The sequence below is a fragment of the Narcine bancroftii genome, chromosome 13 (genome assembly GCF_036971445.1).
Source record: "Narcine bancroftii isolate sNarBan1 chromosome 13, sNarBan1.hap1, whole genome shotgun sequence".
NCBI lineage: Eukaryota > Metazoa > Chordata > Chondrichthyes > Torpediniformes > Narcinidae > Narcine > Narcine bancroftii.
Window position 1 is genome coordinate 3,558,701 of NC_091481.1, and position 18,090 is coordinate 3,576,790.

The window sequence follows — 18,090 nt, forward strand, 5'->3', positions numbered from 1 at the left end:
CCAGCTGCTCCTGTCAGAGAAGAGATACAGGGGGATCAGAGCCAGAACCACCAGGCTGAGGAACAACTTCTTCCCACAGGCAGTGAGAATGCTGAACGACCAAAGGAACTGCTCACACTAACCAAAACTCTTATATTCATGAAACAATATTTATTTATTTATATGTATGTATGAATATTTGTGCTGCATGTGAATGAGTGTTATGTCTGGTGGTGTGTCTGCGTGTTTTGCACCAAGGACCGGAGAACGCTGTTTCATCGGGTTGAACTTGTGCAATCAGATGACAATAAACATGACTTGGCTTGACTTAATACATACAGTGCAAGGACTTTTAGATTCATCGTGGCATGTTTGTTTGTACATTGCAGAAATAACAATTTAAATCACCATTGCCAATAATGTGCCTCCCCCACCTCCAGGGTTACTCCCCTTCTTGTGTTTGAGGGGCTTCCCCAGCAATTTCATCCCCTCAATGCCATTTAGTGGAAGGACTCTAGACCAGCCATTCTCAAACTTTAATTTGGCTTTGGTGCCATTAGGTTTATGGGCCCCTTCCCTGTGAAGCAGCCAAGCTTTTGTTTCTTCTGTACTTTTCTCCTACCGACTACAATGTCCCCATTGAGAATGGCTGGGCTAGAATAGAGTCTTTCCCCACACCACCCTCGCGTTGGCTGCGCCAAGCCTCAGTGTGTTGGTCAGCACATACTCCTGCAGGCTGGAATATGCCAGTCAGCAGCGTTATTTCACTGGGATTTTCTTTTCAAAAATAAACTTCATTCACAATAAAACAATGTACAATAAAACCCCTTTTATCCAGAATTCAAGAAACCCAGCAAAAAAAAACATGGAAAGTAGGTAGAAAACACAGGAGTTTAAAATTAATGCACCTCACCTTTAGTTTGCCAATCCATGCAACACACAATCTCAAGCACCATAAAATTCACTTCTCCAGCATCGACCAATCCCCATAGGTGCTGGATACCAGAGGTTTTATTGTACAAAGGAAAACCAGGCAAAAGCTTTACGCAGCTTTATTGTCATATTCTTACGTAGATTCCATTACTTTTAAATTAATCCTCTGATTAACATCATTATCACCCCTGGTAGTTACTTCTCTCTGTTATTTGAGGTGTTTCCCCTCTGATCTCAGCCATCAATGTCCAGCAACGTAAGGACTCCAGACAGTGGTCCATCCCGTCTTATAAGGAGAGTAGAAGACTTCCTGGTTGCCAACGTGTTCCCCTCACCATTAAACTGTAAGCGGGAAGGTTTGGCTTTTAAAATGTGGTGAATTCTGATCCTTGACACGACTTGAAGCGGCCATATCCTTGTTCATTGTAATTATACATGGGGGAAGCTCATTCATGCTGGGACAAGATCTGGGTAAATAAATCAAATGAAAAGATTTGGATGGTGTTAGCTCTTAGCACCAACAGCCAATAAAGCTCTTAAAGGTCCTATTGTTTTTAATTGCTGTTGAGAGCTGACCTTTGACCATTTATCTACTCCATAATCAATCTTTTCACCTTGTTAAAATGCCCACTTTTGGCTTTATTTTTTTCTCTGTTAAATGTTTGGTTATAATCTAGTGCTTTTTACTTACATAGCTTGACGTGGAGCTGTGGAGCCACTGGATTTAATAAATTGAGCACTCTGAACATCATCTAATGGGAGCGCTCTGTATTTCAGCAAAGATGGTTCAGGGCGTCCGAAAGGAGAAATCGATAGCTGGCAGCATGTGCAGTCACTTGTGCGATCAGTAGAGGGCAGTTTACCAACTACAGGCGGAGAAGATCATTTTAGCTGAGAATAAATGAGTTTGTAGCCAAATTCTGAATACAACGTACAGATGCAATGCAAGTCTAACTTGCTGCAGCTTCCCCGTTACATAAAACACACTGACACTAATTAGCCAGGAGCACGCAAACCAGTCCTCATCGAGGGGTCAGCAGTGGCGAGGGTAAGAAACTTCAAACTCCTGGGTGTCAACATCTCTGAGAAGCCGCCATGTCAATGGAGTCACGAAGAAGGCTCTCCAGTGGATATTCTTCATGAGGAGTTTGAGGAGATTTCGTAGGTCACGAAAGACTTGCAAATTTCTACAGGTGTACCGTGGAGAGCAGTCTGACTGGTTGCATCACTGTCTGGTCTGGAGAAAAGGCTACAGAGAGTTGTGAACTCAGCCAGTGCCATCAAGGGCATCAGTCTTCACTCCATTAAGGATATAGTTCAGAGGGAGTGCGAGAAGAAAGCAGCTCTATCCTCAAGGACCCTCACCTCCCAGGACATGCCCTTTCCCCACTACTACCATCAGGAATATAGAACATAGAACATTACTGCATAGTACAGGCTCTTTGGCCCTCGATGTTATGTCAACCTATATTTTAGCAGGTACAGAAGCCTGAAGATCTACAGTTGGTGTCACAAAAACAGCTTCTTCCCCTACATTCACTGAATAGACATATGGATACCACCTCGCCTTTTCTCATTTTTTGCACAAGTTAAATCTTGTACAGGGTAATTACAAAATTGTAATTTATAGTCATTTTGCATTTTGTCCTGCACAATCCTGCTGCTGGAAAGCAACAAATTTCAAGGCACATGTTTACGACAATAAATCTGATGCTGATATACAGGTACCAAAAAGATAATACATATAAAAGAAAGAGGAATTGGTTGGCCAAGAATACAAGGGCAATCACCAGTTTCTTCTGATCTTGAGCAAAGTAGCCCCCATCCAGCAAGTCTGCTCTCCACGGGGCCCTGTGGGAGTTGTTAAGGGATTGGTGTAAATGGGTGTTTGATGGTTGGCAGGATCTGGATGGGGTGAAGGGCCTGTTTTTGTGTTGCATGGCACTACAATTCACAGCACAAATTTATGAATCTGAGAATTCCTTTACTCTGAATTCTGACAATTTTTGTTCTGTTTCTCTCTCCATTAAAAGATCAACCTTGTTATTTCTGTTTCCTGCAGAAGCTCTCGCTTCATCCAGCTATAACAAAGGTCTCCTTAGTTAGAACTGACACCATCTTCAGCAGCAGGCATCAGCTGTAAATCTGCTGGACCTTGTTTGAACCATTTTTCTTCTGCATTCTGACAGTGGATTTTGTTTGTAAAAAAATGTTGTCAGGGTCATGTTGTCTTTAAATGGCGCCCAGGGCATGTGCCATGCCTGCCATAGCCTAGAAAGAATAATTGTAATGTTTTTAAATTTTGACACACAGATCCTACCGGCCCATGAGCCCGCGCCATCAAATTACACCCAGTTGACCAGCAACTCCATGCCCGTACATTTTTGAAGGGTGGGAGGAACTCAGAGCACCCGGAGGAAACCCACGCAGATATGGGGAGAGCGTACGAACTCCTTACACACAGCGCCATTTTCGAACCCAGGCCACTGGCACGGCAACAGCATCATGCTGGCCGCCATGCCAAATGTGCCACCCTTAATCCATTTGCTGGTCCCTGTCGTTGATGCAGGGTGGTGAGCTGGGGGCTTCACTCCAATCCCAGTCAGGGGGGAGGCAGGAAACCTAAGCTCAGTAATGCACAGCGACATGTTGAAGAACAAGTTACACGAGTATTATTTTTGTGCATTTAATTTTACAACATGATATCTGAAAAAATTAAGTTATAATTTCTTACCTGCAATGTAATACCTTCAGAATGCCCTGAGTCCCAGCAAGTGCACATCCACAAGGTAGAGACTTATAAAGGTGGTACTCTAATGAGAACATAGAAATCTACAGGCCTTTTGACCTACAGCAGTGGTTTGCAACCATTTTTTCCACTCACATTCCACCTCTCTGACTAATCATAGAGTATCTATTACTTAAGGTGGCATAAGGGGCGTATCTAGGGTATGGCAGGCATGGCACATGCCCTGGGCGCCATTTAAAGGGGGCACCACTGAGCCAGCGCCACTCCCCCGTTAGTGCCGCCACCCCCGTCACCCTTCCTTCCTCATTCTCTCGTTCGCTGTCAACTTACACCATGTAAATACAACATGGCAGCCACCAAGGCCAGCTCACTCGAGATATCCCTGGCTCCGTTTATTTTGACGCATTGTCCACCCCTGCCAGAGGCACTGTATTGTGCAGATTCACCACTGGGTGGCATGTGAGTGAAGAAAAGGTTGAGATTCACTGGCCCACATTGTGCTGACCTCATAACCTACACTAACAACTGCCTAGTTCATCACCCTAGATTTTTCTCACTTCAATGTATCTATCCAATAAAAGATCCTATTGTCCCTGCCCCCACCACCATTGGCAGGCAGATTCCATGAAGCCATCACTCTTTGTGTGAAAAACTTGCCTCTTACATCCCCCTCTGTACTTACTCCCAAGTACCTCATGTTAGCCATTTCAGCCCTGGGATAAAGTCTCTGGCCATTCACAAGATTGATGCCTCTCAACATCCTGGACACCTCAATTAGGTCATCCCTCATCCTCCGTCACTCCAAGGAGAAAAGACCAAGTTCACTCAACCTATCCTCATGAGGCATGCTCTTCAATCCAGGCAGCATCCTTGTAAGTCGCCTCTGCTCTCTCTCTCTCTACACCATCCACATCCTTCCTGTAGTGACGTGACCAAGCTGGTTGAAGCTGAGAGAGAGGAGTTTTAGAGGGGATTGCTAAGGCAGTTGCTGTTTCAGGCCAGAGCCCATCTTCCAGTTCTAGTTCCTGAGCATCTGCAGACTTCTTGTTTAACTCCACAGTCCCCCTGCATTGCCGGGGACAGTAGTGATTTAATGAACACAGACCCAACCAGGTTAATCCTTCCCCTCTTGGCTTGTGACCCTTCTCTGAACCTCCCCCATTCTAGCTGCATCCCTCCTTGAATAAAAGCACCAAAACTGCAGGCTGAACTCCATGTAGAGTCTCACCAGTACCTTGCACAATTGTGCCAAGACCTCTCTAGTTTCAATAAGGCCAGTTTTCTATTTGCCTTACGAACACCTGGTCGACGCAAGGGAGACTCCAGATGCTGGAACAAAACAATCCGCTGGAGGAGTGAAACACGATAGTCTGCAGATGCTGTGATTGTAGTAAAAAGCACAGAAATGCTGGAGGAACTCAGCCGGTCTCACAGCGCCCGTAGGAGGTAAAGATATATCACTGCCGTTTCAGCCTGAGCTCTTCACACCAGAGGGATAGGGATATATGGGGGTGGGGGGTGGCTAACGGAAACCGGTTTGAGGGCATCAAGTCAGAATATGAGGTCCTGTCCCCGTGCTGGAGGAGGAGAAAGGCCAACATTCCAGGTAGCTGAACAAGAACATATTGTGCAAAGGTTCAGACCCGGATCATTAGCTGCCCTTTATTTCCTACGGATGCTGGCTGAGTTTCTCCAGCACATTTTGGTATTGCAGGTGGAACCCTTCATCGAGATTCATGTTTGAGGAATTCCTCCAGATGATTGTTTTTGGCACAGCTGGCTGTGACGATAATGGGTGAATTGTCAAATACATTGTACAATGCACTGACATTCTCACTTTATTTGCAGCCCAACAGGTACTTGTAAAGAACTATGATGGTCAACTAATTGAAATAAACTTAGAGACAATAAATACGTAAGATAGATGGAAGAAGGGGAGATTTGATAGAGGTATATTAAATTATGAGAGTATAGACAGAGTAAATGAAAGCAGGCTTTTTCTACCGAGGTTAGTGAAACAAGGACTGAAGGACAGGGGTTAAGGGTGGAAGGTGAGAAGTTGAGGGGGAACATTTGGGGCAATTCCTTCACACAGAGTGTGGTGGGCGTGTGGAACGAGCTGGCAGCGGAAGTGATGAATGCCGGCTCGATTTTGACATGTAAGAAAAATTTGGAGAGGTACATGGATGGGAGGGGTATGGTCTGGATGCAGGTCAGTGGGACTTGGCAAAATAATAGTTTGGCACAGGCTAAATGGGCCGAAGGGGCATGTTCCTGCGCTGTAATGTTCTATGGTTCTAAAAAAATATTCACAGAGATCCTTAAAAATTGACTTTGCAAATGTGCAGACAGTTCTTTGGTGGTGTCAGAGCTGTCCCTGATTAATGCAACAGGGGAGTTTCAAGAACCTGATAGCTGTCAGAAAAGGAAAAACACTAACTAGGGAAACTCAGCAGGTCAAACAATGTATACAGCAAAGACTGATGATACAGGCTTGAGGCCTTCATCAAGGTATGAGCAAAATGTAGGCAGGCACCCAAACAAAATTGGTTGGTACAGATTTTGCACCCAAACAAAATTTGTTGGTACAGATTTTGGTTCGAGAAGCTACCGACATTTTGCTCATACCTTGATGAAGGCCTCAAGCCCAAAACGTCAGTATTGTATCTTTACTATATAAAGGCCACTGTTTGACCTGCTGAGTTTCTCCAGCATGGTGTGTTTTTACTTCACCCACAGTATCTGCGGACTTTCATGCTTTACGGCTGTTGTAAAGGAACGGTCCTTGACCCCAGTGGAACTGCTCTTTCTGCTTCTGCACCTTCTACCCCAAGGCAGCAAGACAAGAGTTTGTGGCCAGGGTGTTGGGGCCTTTTGTAATTTTGGCTGGCTTCTTGAGCAAGCTCTCACACAAGTGTCTGGTACAGAGAGATCCCATTAGAAACACAATGCTGGAGAAACTCAGCAGGTCGGGGCAGTGTCCTTTACACAGCAAGGGGGAAAAATACATAACTGACATTTCAGGCTTGAGTCTTTTATCAGGATCTGGAAAAATGTCGGCAGGCATCCGAATAAAAGAATAAGGGGGGGGATTGTGGTCGCAAAGGCGGGAGGTGATTGGTGAAGAAGGGAGGGAGGGAGGGAGGGACAGCAGGGAGGAGGAGAACTGGAAGGGGGATGAGAAGGGGGGGGGGGGGGAAAGAGGGGAGCTGGTTAGCAGAAACCAGAAAATTTGATGTTAATCCCATCTAGCTGGAGAATGCCCAGACGGAACAACACTTGATTTCAACCGCGATGTCTACAGATTTTTGTGCTTTACTACAGAGAGATCACAGATGAGACCCCGATCTCTCTGAACCAGAGCATTCTGTCATCTTCAGCCAGATCAAACACAGCTCATTTAGTCAGCAATATGGCCGTTAGGACAGACATCACACCGCGCCTTTCCTGCATCCTGCACGTGAGCTGCAAAGACTCCCACACTTAATTCCATGGAAGCTCCTGTGGTTGGCTACAGGAAGTAGGATTCTACAACCGAGAAAAGAATGAAACGTGATTGCATTTGTTGATCACAACGCTGACTGCCGGAGATTTTTGTGAATGCTTTTCCATGTGAATGGAACACTGTTTCCATCTCTCACCTGAGCTCAGTCCCAATGCCTAATTAATGGCTAATATGTAACGTCATCGAGTGTGACAGTGTGGATCAGCCGAATCAGAGCTATGATGAAAATAGCAAAACGGTTTAGTTAAAAGTGTAGACACTTCTGTATAAAAACACCAAATTTTCATTAAACATCAATTGAATTACGAATGTTAGGAAGTCTGTCACCTGGTATAAAATGAAAGGGACCTGGTTGTCATTGAGTTTACCTGGTGCTGACTTATCAATTAGATGGTTGATCTCTCTCTCTCTCTCTCTCTCTCCCCTCTCTCTCCCTCCCTCTCTCTCTCTCTCTCTCTCTCTCTCTCTCCTCTCTCTCCCTCCCTCCCTCTCTCTCTCTCTCTCTCTCTCTCCTTTTATTTCTCTCTCTCATTCGCTCTTTCTTTCTCTCTACCTTCTTTAAGATGATTCTCAGGACCCGTCCAAACTTTTGGTCCCCTAAGTGGCAGAGATTAACTTTTACAATTGTTGATGCTTCTGTGGAGATTTTCGCTAAGTTGTGTAAACGGTTACTCCAGACCCAATAATAAGGCTTATAATAAGGCACAATTGAGAAACTGATTTAGTACAATATTCAAACAACATGCAAATAGTAACGGCACTAGAGTATTGACCAATATCTCTATCTTTGTTTTGGCTGCATCATTGACATTTCTTCAAATCATGTTTTCTTGCATTTTTATCTCCAGTTCACCTGTTTCCCCTCCCTCACTCTCTCTATCTCCTCTTTCCTCTACTACCCCCTCCCTTTCACTCTCTACTTCTCTCCCTCTTTTCCCTCTCTCTCCACTCTCCCCTCGCTCTCCCTTTCCCTCTTTCCCACTCTCTCTCTCTTTCTCTCTCTCCCCGCTCCCTCTCTCTTTATTTCTCTCTTGCACTCTCTCTATCTCCTCTCTTTCTCCTACCTACCTCTCCCTTTCTCCCTCATTCCCTCTCTCCCTCTTTCTTTCAACCCTCTCCCCCCACTTCCCCCCTCTCTCACCCTCACTTCCTCTCTCTCTCTCTGACTCTTGAGGTGCAGGTTCAAAGGGCCAAATGGCCTCTTCCTTCTTTACCTTCCTTTCTAACGTTATCAGGGTGTTTCCAAAAGATTTGCCAATGAAGCCCCTCTACCCAGAGCAACTCTCAATGTTCTCTCTTTCCCACTTCTTTGGACTGGAAAGTTAACTCTGCTTCTCCTCTCCCAGACGAGGCCTGACCTGTGGAATATTTCCATTTCCATCAGTTCCTTCTTTCTTGTCAGATGTCCAGCTTCTACAAACCTTCGCAAATCTGATTGCCATTGTCCATGATGTCAATCAAAGTTTGCGTTCTGGTTAGGTACTCAGCGTGAGAAGGAGAGAGAGGTAGATGCTTCCAAAGGTTGGCTGCAGAAAGAGGAAACAGCTTGCATGAACTATAATTGCAACCAGTGGGCCATTTTTGGCTTGTTCAAAACGCCTTCACCGATGCATAAAGGCGGCTGTCAACACCAATCTCTTTACAGATTGACTTCCCAGAAATGCCTTCATGTGAATTAAATCCAGACTCAGATATCACTCTGAATGAGTGCACCAGAGAGACCTTGGGGTTCAAAACGATAAATCTCTCAAAGCTGATAGAATAGTTAAGAATGCTTATGGGAGGACTGAGTTCAAGAGCCAAGAGGTAATGTTGCAGGTCTACAAATCAATGGTGAGACCACACTTAGAATATTGTGCACATTTCTGGTCACCTCATTACAGGAAGGATGTGGAAGCTGTGGGGAGAGGGTGCAGAGGAGGTTTGCCAGGATGTTGCCTGGATGGGAAAATATGAGGCAAGGTTAGCTTTCCTCTTTGGAACAAATAAGGATGAGAGGTGACTTAATAGAAGATTCTGAGAGGCAGCACCTTTCTCCCAGGGCGGTGTAGCGAACAACCAGGGATATCTGTACAAAATGAAGGGAGGAAAGTTTAGCAGAGATGTCAGGGGTAAGTTTGTTCACAGCAAATTGTGGGTCCCTGGAATGCAGAGGCTGAAACAATAGGGCATTGAAGAGACTCTTAGACATGGGTAGAAGAAAAAAATAGGGATGTGAGGTAGGAAGGGTTTCTTTTCTTTCATAGGAAAACATAAATCAGCACAATGTCGGGGCCCAAAGGCTTGTACTGTGCTGTGGTGTTCTATGTTCTTGGTGTGAAGTGTTGTTGGACAGCACACTGGTGCAATCTCCTGCCTCACAGCACCAGAGACCCAGGTTCAATCCTGGGGTCTGGGCCAAGTTTGCTCATTCTCTCCGTGTCCATGTGGGGCTCCCTCAGTGCTTCAGTTTCTTCCCTCTCTTGAAGATGTGAAAGTTGACAGGTCTTTTGGCTGTTGAAAATTGCCCCTAGAGTATGGATGTGGAAAGAATTGAAGTGAAAGGCAGTGGGAATAAAATGATTCATGTAGAGCTAGTGAAAATGGGAGCATTTGTTGGTCAGTGCATACTTAATTTAATTTAGACATACAGCACGGTAACAGGCCCTTTCGGCCCATGAGCCCCTGCCGCCCAAATATTTCAATTACCCTACAATCCCTCGAAAATTTTGAAGGGTGGGAGGAAACCGGAGCAATTGGAGGGAGACCATGTTGCAGTTCTACAAATCTCTGGTGAGACCACACTTAGAGTATTGTGTTCATTTCTTGTCACCTCATTACAGGAAGGATGTGGAAGCTATGGAGAGGGGGCAGAGGAGATTTACCAGGATGTTGCCTGGATTGGGAAACAAGTCTTATGAGGCAAGGTTAGCAGAGCTGGGACTTTTATCTTTGGAGCCTAGAAGGGTGAGAGGATATTTAATAGAGGTGTACAAGATTCTGAGAGGGTGGTGGACAGCCAGCACCTCCTTCCCAGGGCTGGAATAGCAAACACCCCCAGAGAATGCCTGTACAAAGTAAAGGGAGGGAAGTTTAGGGGAGATGTCAGGGGTATGTATTTTATGCAGAGAGTTGTGGGGGGCCTGGAATGCCTTGCCAGGGGTGATGGTGGAGGTTGAAACATTCGGGACATTTAAGAGACTCTAGGACAGGCACATGGATGGAGGAAAAGTAGAGTGTTACAGGATAGATAGGGTTTAGTACTTTTATTTTTGGAATATTTGGGTTGGAACAACATTGAGGGCCGAAGGTCCTGTACTGTGCTGTAGTGTTCTATTTAATAGTGTTGTGGTAAGTGTGCCTTCCTATAATTCTGTGAATCTGTGAAATACACAGAAAATACTGTCAATATTTTATCTAAACTAGTCACTGAACATCCATGTGACGTGCTTTCAATGGGATGTCTCTCACTCTTAAGGATGGTTTTTCCAAACGATTTTTATATATTTACTAGTTGCCTGATTGAAGATTTCACTGGCAGAACTGACATTTATTGTCCACCCCTGACTGGACCCTGAACCCAGGAGGAAGTTGAGTGTGAAACACAATGGCAGGTCATGTATGTTTTAGATCAATGGATGTTGTCTCGGGTTTCTCACCTACAGAACACCTTCAGTGTTGCCCTCCTCCCACTGACCACCTATAGCAACCCCAAGGACTGCCAGCAGGTGGAGCCAGCGAGCTCAAGTCATTTGCCAGACCTCTGACAGGAATTTTGCTTTGGTGGGAACATTTTCTGTATATTTTTGATTTTCTTTTGGTCTTCAAGTTTCCACCTTTGCTTTTTATATTACTTGGAATCATAGGATCAAAGGAAATAGGCACAGAGAAAGCTGATTAATTCAAATATGGGCTCGCTAAATTTTATGCACACTTACTCCTGGGATTTTGTACTGTTTGAAGTCAGTCAGCCGTTGGTGGAGACGCAAGATGCTAAAACCCGAGGCAAAGAATAAAACCTCTGGAGGAACCCAGTGTGTGAAGCGGCATCTGTGGAGGCAAAGGGATAGGTGCCATTTTAGGTCGAGACCATCAGTAGCCTTGACTAGAATGAGAAGCACGAACATGCCATGAAATTTGTTGTCTCTGTGGAAGCATTTACAGTGCAAATATTTAAAACATAAATAGTGCAAATAAGGGAAAGTGAGATAGTGTCTGTGGTTCATTCTCTGTTCAGGAATCTGATGATGGAGGGGAAGAAGCTGTTTTTGTACCGTTGGGTGTTCATCTTCAGGCTCCTGTACCTCCTTCCTGATAGAAGCAGAATGAAGACACCATGGTCTAGGTAGTGAGGATAGAGCTGCTTTCTTGAGACACCACCTCTTTTAGATGTCCTTGATGGAGTGGAGACTGGTGCCCATGACAACGCTGGCCAAGTTCACAACTCTCTGCAGCCTTTTCCTGTCCTGTGCATTGGCCCCTCAGTGATGCAACCAGATAGAACGTTCTCCATGGTACACCTGCAGAAATTTGCAAGTGTCTTTTAGTTACACTCCAAATCTCTTCAAACTCCTCACTCCGATGTTACCAAAGTGCAATGAAATAGACACTCTGATTTAAAAGGGGAGCACAAGGAAGTTTACATTTGCAGTGTATTCCTTACGTCGGTCGGACATTCCTAAGCAGGAGTTGTATAAATCAAAACAAAGATGGGAATCAGACCTGAATATTAGTATTGGAGACAAGAACTGGTCCAATTTATGTCAGGATTGTATGTCCAATACAATTAACGTAAGATATAGACTGGAGCCATATAATTTTTTGCATTAACTATATCTTATCCCACAGAAATTACATAAATTAAATTCTAATATATCGCATATATGTTTCAGATGTGGTGAAAAAACAGGAACCTTTTTACATTCTACCTGGTCAGGCTTTAAAATGAACCCATTTTTGGGAAAATTTAAGAATTTTATTAGATTCAAATTATTGGGAAACAATTACCACAAAATCCAGCATAGTTTCTCTTAGAAAATACTGTCGACATAAAATCCAAAATGAAACTGCCCGAGTATCAATTAGAATTTCTTAAAATTGCATTTGTGGTGGCCAGGAAATGTGCTGCAATTACTTGGAAGTCTGAGTCCCCTCTGGACACAGCCTGATGGAAGTACAACATGTTTTTACAGGTATGGGAATCCTACTTGCAGAATGCAGGGATGAATATTTAGGGACACTTATTCTGTTCCTGAGTTCTATGACATGGTTCTCTCCCCTACTAGAGATCTAGGTAAGAAAAGGACTTAGATCCTATGAGCTGGATACTGGTCCCCGACAGTTCTTTCTTTCTTCTTTTTTCTTGCTTTTCTGTTCTCTTTTTTCTTATCTATCTTTTCTTTTGTTCTTTTCTTTACTTTGGGGCTTTGTTTGGGGGGGGAGAGGAATGGGACTGTTTAAAGATATGGACAACTTGTACCAATTATTTTTTTTAATTTCATGTCAATTTATGTATTTAAGTAATGGTTATTTCTCAATGCTTGCTGTCCACAAAATGAAAATAAAGTATTCAAAAAAACCTCACAAAGTATTGCCACGGGCGAGCCTTCTTCGTAATTACATCAGCATGGAGGTCTCAGGGCAGAGATGTTGACACCCAGGAATTTGAAGTCATAGATGAATGAAACACGGAAGTCTGCGGACGCTGTGATTGAAGTAAAAACATGATGCTGTAGAAACTCAGCAGGTCAAACCGAGTCCTTTGTGCAGCAAAGATAAAGATGCAGAACCAACGTTTCGGGCCTGAGCCCTTCGTCAAGAGACAAGCAAAATGTAGACAGGCCCTGGACAGGGGGAGAAGCATAGTCCCATAGGCAATGACAATGGGTGGATAAGGGAGGGAGGGCACAAGAGAAAAGAGAATTTGAAGTCTTAACCCTTTCCACTGCTGATCCCCCGAATAGGACTGGTTTATGTTCTCCTGATTTCCACCTGTGAAACCCTTAGGCTCAGAAATTCCCTCCCTAACCCCCTCTTATTTTCCCTCCCCCTTTAAAACTGTTTAGGGAAAATCCTTTGGTCATCTGTCCTCATATCTTGTAATGCTAGATTCTCTAAAATTTGAATTGAAAGCTCTTGAATTAAACAGTTTGAACCATGCTGTTTGATTAAAATGCAATTGAACTGCATGTTACAGTAAAATAACACTCATTTAGGAGATATGGTAACACGGGAATGGGTTGCAGCTTGTTTGCACAGAACATGCAGATCACATGTGATTCGATTGCAAACTACTGGGTATTAAGAATATCAGCATTCAGAAATATATACTCATCCCCTGTTATATTTCACTGCCAGCTGCAAATCAAACTGTAGATTGTTGGTTTAATAAATATCAGCGTAAATGTCAGGAGAAATTCAGAACTTGCCTGAGAATCAAAAGATTTATTTTAGTACTTAACTGATGTTTAAAACTTCAATGAAGTTCCTGCGATAAGTCACTTACAATTATACCTCCAGGCGCCTGACTGAACAATTGAATGATTTACTCATTCCAAGCACTGCAGCATTTAACTGCGTGGTCTCGGTGGCAGAGTTGGTGACAGTACAATAATTCAGAAAAAAGGAAGTGGGTAGTTCAGGTAGATATGGGACCCTTGGAGCGTGGGAATCAGGAATTCATAACGGAAGATGAGGAAAGGGAAGCTAAGTTAAATCAATAGTATTGGGAGCCAAAAAAGGTCCTTACATGGGTCATACGAAAACACGTGATTTTTGGGCCCAAAAAAAGAGGAGGTTGACTATTTTGCATCATCGAAGGTTACACAAGAATAGACGGTACTTTGTGTCATAGCAGAGGGTACTCCACAAAGAGTTCCGATGGGCTGGTTTCAAATACCATGGGAGGATTATTCTGGTCACCTCATTACAGGAAGGAGGTGGAAGCTTTGGAAAGGGGGAAGAAGAGGATATTCCCTGGTTTAGAGGGTATGGGGTAGAAGGAGGTTGGACAAACTGAGATGGATTTTTCTTGGAGTGGTGGAGGCTGAGGGGAAGTCTGATAGATCTTTTTAAAACTATGAGAAGCATTTATTGGTCAGGGGTTTTCCGTTAGCCTTTAGAGCTGCTTTTTTTTAACCCCTTAGGAGATGACAGAACATGGCCGGAAACCTTGATTTCTCTCCACAGATGCTCCCTGACCCAGCAGTTCATTGCATGCTCAGGATTTCAGCATTTACAGTTTTTATGCTTCTTTATAACTCTTTTAGTGACCACTTGTAGGCTGCAGGTTCAGTGTTGAGAAATAGATCATGTTAATAATGATAATGAGTTTACTGTCATACACATTGTCCAATGTACATATGCACCAACATTCCTACCAGCAGCAGCTGAACAAGTTCTTTGTGAAAAGAATCAACAACTGCAAAACATTGCAAAATAAATACACATACTACACACTTTGATGAATTAAAAAGACATTAAATACACAAAAAAACTAGATAATAAATATTCACAGTTATCCTGGGGTAAAAAAGTGTCTTAGCAGTAGCAATACACAAAAGTGCTGGAGAACCTCAGTTCATACATAAGAAACACAAGAAATAGGAGCAGAGTCAGCCATTTGGCCCATCGAGCCTGCTTCACCATTCAGTAAGACCATGGTTGATCTGATCATTGACTCAACTCCACCGACCTGACGTTTCTCCATATCCCTTAATTCCTTTTTTATGTAAAAATCTAACTGAACCATAAATGTGTTTATGAAGTTGCCTCAACTGCTTCCCTGGGCAGAGAATTCCATAGATTCACAAACAGTTTTTTCTCATCTCCATCTACAACCCTGAATCTTGAATACAGCACTCCTGAAGAAGGGTCAGGCCAAAATGTCGTAGAATATAGAACATTACAGGACAGATCAGGTCCTTTGGGGTCCATGGTGCAGTACCTCTACAAACCTACGGAACAAACAAAATCTTCCCTACACACCCATAACCCTCTAATTTCCATGCATCCATGTGCCTGTCTAGGAGTCTTTCAACTGCCCCTATTGTGCCAGCCTTCACTACCATCTTTGGAAATGCAGCAGTGTGACAGAGGACCCTTTGATTTACGGGCTGTCCCTGGGAATGCACACAGACTCAGGCATTCAGAACCGGTGGAAGATCCTCAACTCAGTGAAAGACGCCCTTTGGTCTGCCCAAAACCTGTGGGTCTTTCAGGACACAGAGATGTCAACGAGCGAATTCTGCCAACTGGCACCTTCCAGGCTACTAAGGGACGCACTGAGGCTTGGCGCAGCCAACTTGAGGGTGCTGTGGGGAAGGACCAGAGTCAAGAGTCCTCCCACTACTGGGTATTAAGGGACTGAGACCAAGAAGAAGTCCCATCAACCAGCAGAGAGGGGAAAAGTGACAAGGTGCCACAGGGGTAGTAATAGTGTAAATGGAATTGAATGTAACAAGGCCCAGTGATGGAAAAATACAGATATGAAATAAGGATGGAAACAGACTCGGAACTGGTTTCCTTTAGTAAATAATTTATTGTGAATAGAGTCTATTTTTGGAAATAAATAATTTGTGCACTGCATCTGCAGATTACCTGACTTAGTTATGGCACAGGTAGCGCATAGTGAGTACCGATGGGTAGCTGATGACTGGCACGGACCAGATAGGTCAGTGGTTCTAAAGCTTTTTCTTTCTACTCACATCCGACCTAATAGGATGCCATAGGTGCTCTGTGGTCATTAAAGGATTACTCAAGGTGGCATGTGATTGGAAAAAAATGGTTGAAGACCACCAAGTTAGGCCAAATAGCCTGCTTCTGCCCTCTGTGATCCTAAGATCATTGAAGCCTTCATTTATCCCACAGGAAGTGTCACCAAGGCAAGGGATTAGCCCCATGATGACAGCAAAGCCAACCTTACCATGATGATCTTCCTCTTCCAGTTTTCACTTCCAGGAGAAGATGTCCCCACCTCCTTGCCAACCAGGGCAGGGATGTTGATGTCAGAGCACCTTTCACAAACAAATAATAAATGATTATTAGCTAATCTCTGACATCTCCTGGCAGCTCGGTTGGTCTAGCGGTTAGCGCAATGCTATTTACAGCGCCAGTGATCGGGACCGGTGTTCAAAACCCGCGCCGTCTGTAAGGAGTTTGTACGTTCTCCCCGCGTCTGTGTGGATTTCCTCCGGGTGCTCCAGTTTCCATCCACCCTTCAAAACGTACAGGAATTTGTAGTGTAATTGGCTTGTGAGTCGAAAGGGCCTGTTACCGTACTGTATTTCTAAATTAAAACTGAAATTAAAATGGAAAATCCAACTGTTTACCTTTGTTAATGTTATTGTTGATGGAATTCATTGCAAAGAGAAAGCAGCAATGCATGATACACATTTAGATACAGCCATTACACAATTATGCAAAGCAATGGTTTAAAAAGGAGGTTGCTTAGCAACAGCAGGGTCTCTGATGAATTGGCCTTATTTTGCATGTGTCTTTAAAATTTGTTCCTTAACAGCCATACACACACATGCAATGGAGATTCTAAAACATCTTTGCGTGCCTCGCCTCCACTCCAACAAAACATGCAATTGAATAATTCCTTCCAACTTCCTGCATTGTGAAATGCAGTTTCTCATCCAGGTTCATTAATTTCACTATCATTAAGGCAGTTACAATAATGAGAGAGCCCCAAAGATTATTCACTGTCTCATTATACTCAATATCCCACAGCATCAGTTCAGGATTTGAATTCTGCTCACTGAATTCTTCCACTTTGATATTGATTCCATGGCATTCTCAAAAATCCATGAACCCCCAACTAACAATTTAAATGTGGTCTAATTAAATGCATTGGTGTAAGTTTTCATGTAGCATATTGACTAAAAGTTTGACTGTTTCCTCAGGGAAATCCACTTCAACAACATTTCTCGTCTGTTCTTTGCAATTGGCCCAGTCTATGTACACAAATATGGTCTCGTAAGTGCTGTTTTGAATGACAAAGATCGGCCACTGCTTTATAAAATTGAGAGAGGGGAGCTTGCAGAGGCAGAACAATGTGCTAGTTCCTTGTGACAAGCACTTGATTGACTCTCTGTTTCCCAGCTATACAGGGAGAACCTCATCCTTATTCCAGCCCCACATTCACATTGACCCACCACCACCTCCCTCTCCAGCCCCAGCAATTAAATGGCTGCAGTCCCTCAGAGATTAGTTGCTTAAATATTTCTTTTACCACTTCTATTAATGTTGGGACAGAGAAACAAAAATTGCCTGGAATTAATTCCAAGCAAATTCGAACTAATGTTTATCCAGAGGAAAAAAAGGGGGCGGAATGGTTGGCGTAGCAGTTAGCGCCACGCCGTTATGACGCCAGCGAGCGAGATGGAGGTTCAAATCGCTCGCTGCCTGTAAGGAGTTTGTACGCACTCCCTGTGTCTGTGTGGGTTTCCTCTGGGGGCTCCGGTTTCCTTCCACCCTTCAAAAATGCACCGGGTTTGTAGGTCATTTGGGTGTATTCAGGCTAGTGGGATGAAAGGGCCTGTTACTGTGCTGCGTATCTAAGCATTTTAAAAAATTAAAAATTATTTTACAAATATGAATTTATTGGAAAATAACCTCTGCTGTTTTTCTGGGCTTGTTTGGGTCGTAATGAATGAGAATATTTTCCCTTGAGGCCAGTAGTTTCTTCAAGTTATTGACAGCTTTGTCGATTTTTGCATTCCAGCACCATTTCTGGTCTTTTTTTATTCAAAGTTATATAAATTTGAATCTTTGAAAGATGATTATAAAATAGATAATTTTAAAAATCTTTAATACATTTACCTAAATTTAATGTGAATGAACAAAGAGCCTTAAATGCACCTTTTACATTTTGATAGAGGTTAGAGAAGCATTGAGTTCTTTACAGGGTTCCATTTGAATTTTATAAAGAGTTTAAATATTT

The 18,090-nt window shown here is 43.5% G+C and overlaps 1 long non-coding RNA gene across 2 annotated transcripts; it reads right to left on the reverse strand.

Annotated features, from left to right (window-relative positions):
• Positions 1-1,059: 1,059 nt before the first annotated feature.
• On the reverse strand, positions 1,060-16,150 carry LOC138748464 (uncharacterized). 2 transcript variants are annotated; one of them, XR_011348049.1, is made up of 4 exons: positions 16,069-16,150; positions 11,084-11,195; positions 8,525-8,692; positions 1,060-1,379 (listed from the first exon to the last, which is right to left on the reverse strand). It is a non-coding gene; the product is annotated as an uncharacterized lncRNA (long non-coding RNA). The 2 variants fall into 2 exon arrangements; XR_011348048.1 differs by lacking the exon at positions 1,060-1,379 and adding an exon at positions 2,935-3,183.
• Positions 16,151-18,090: the final 1,940 nt, after the last annotated feature.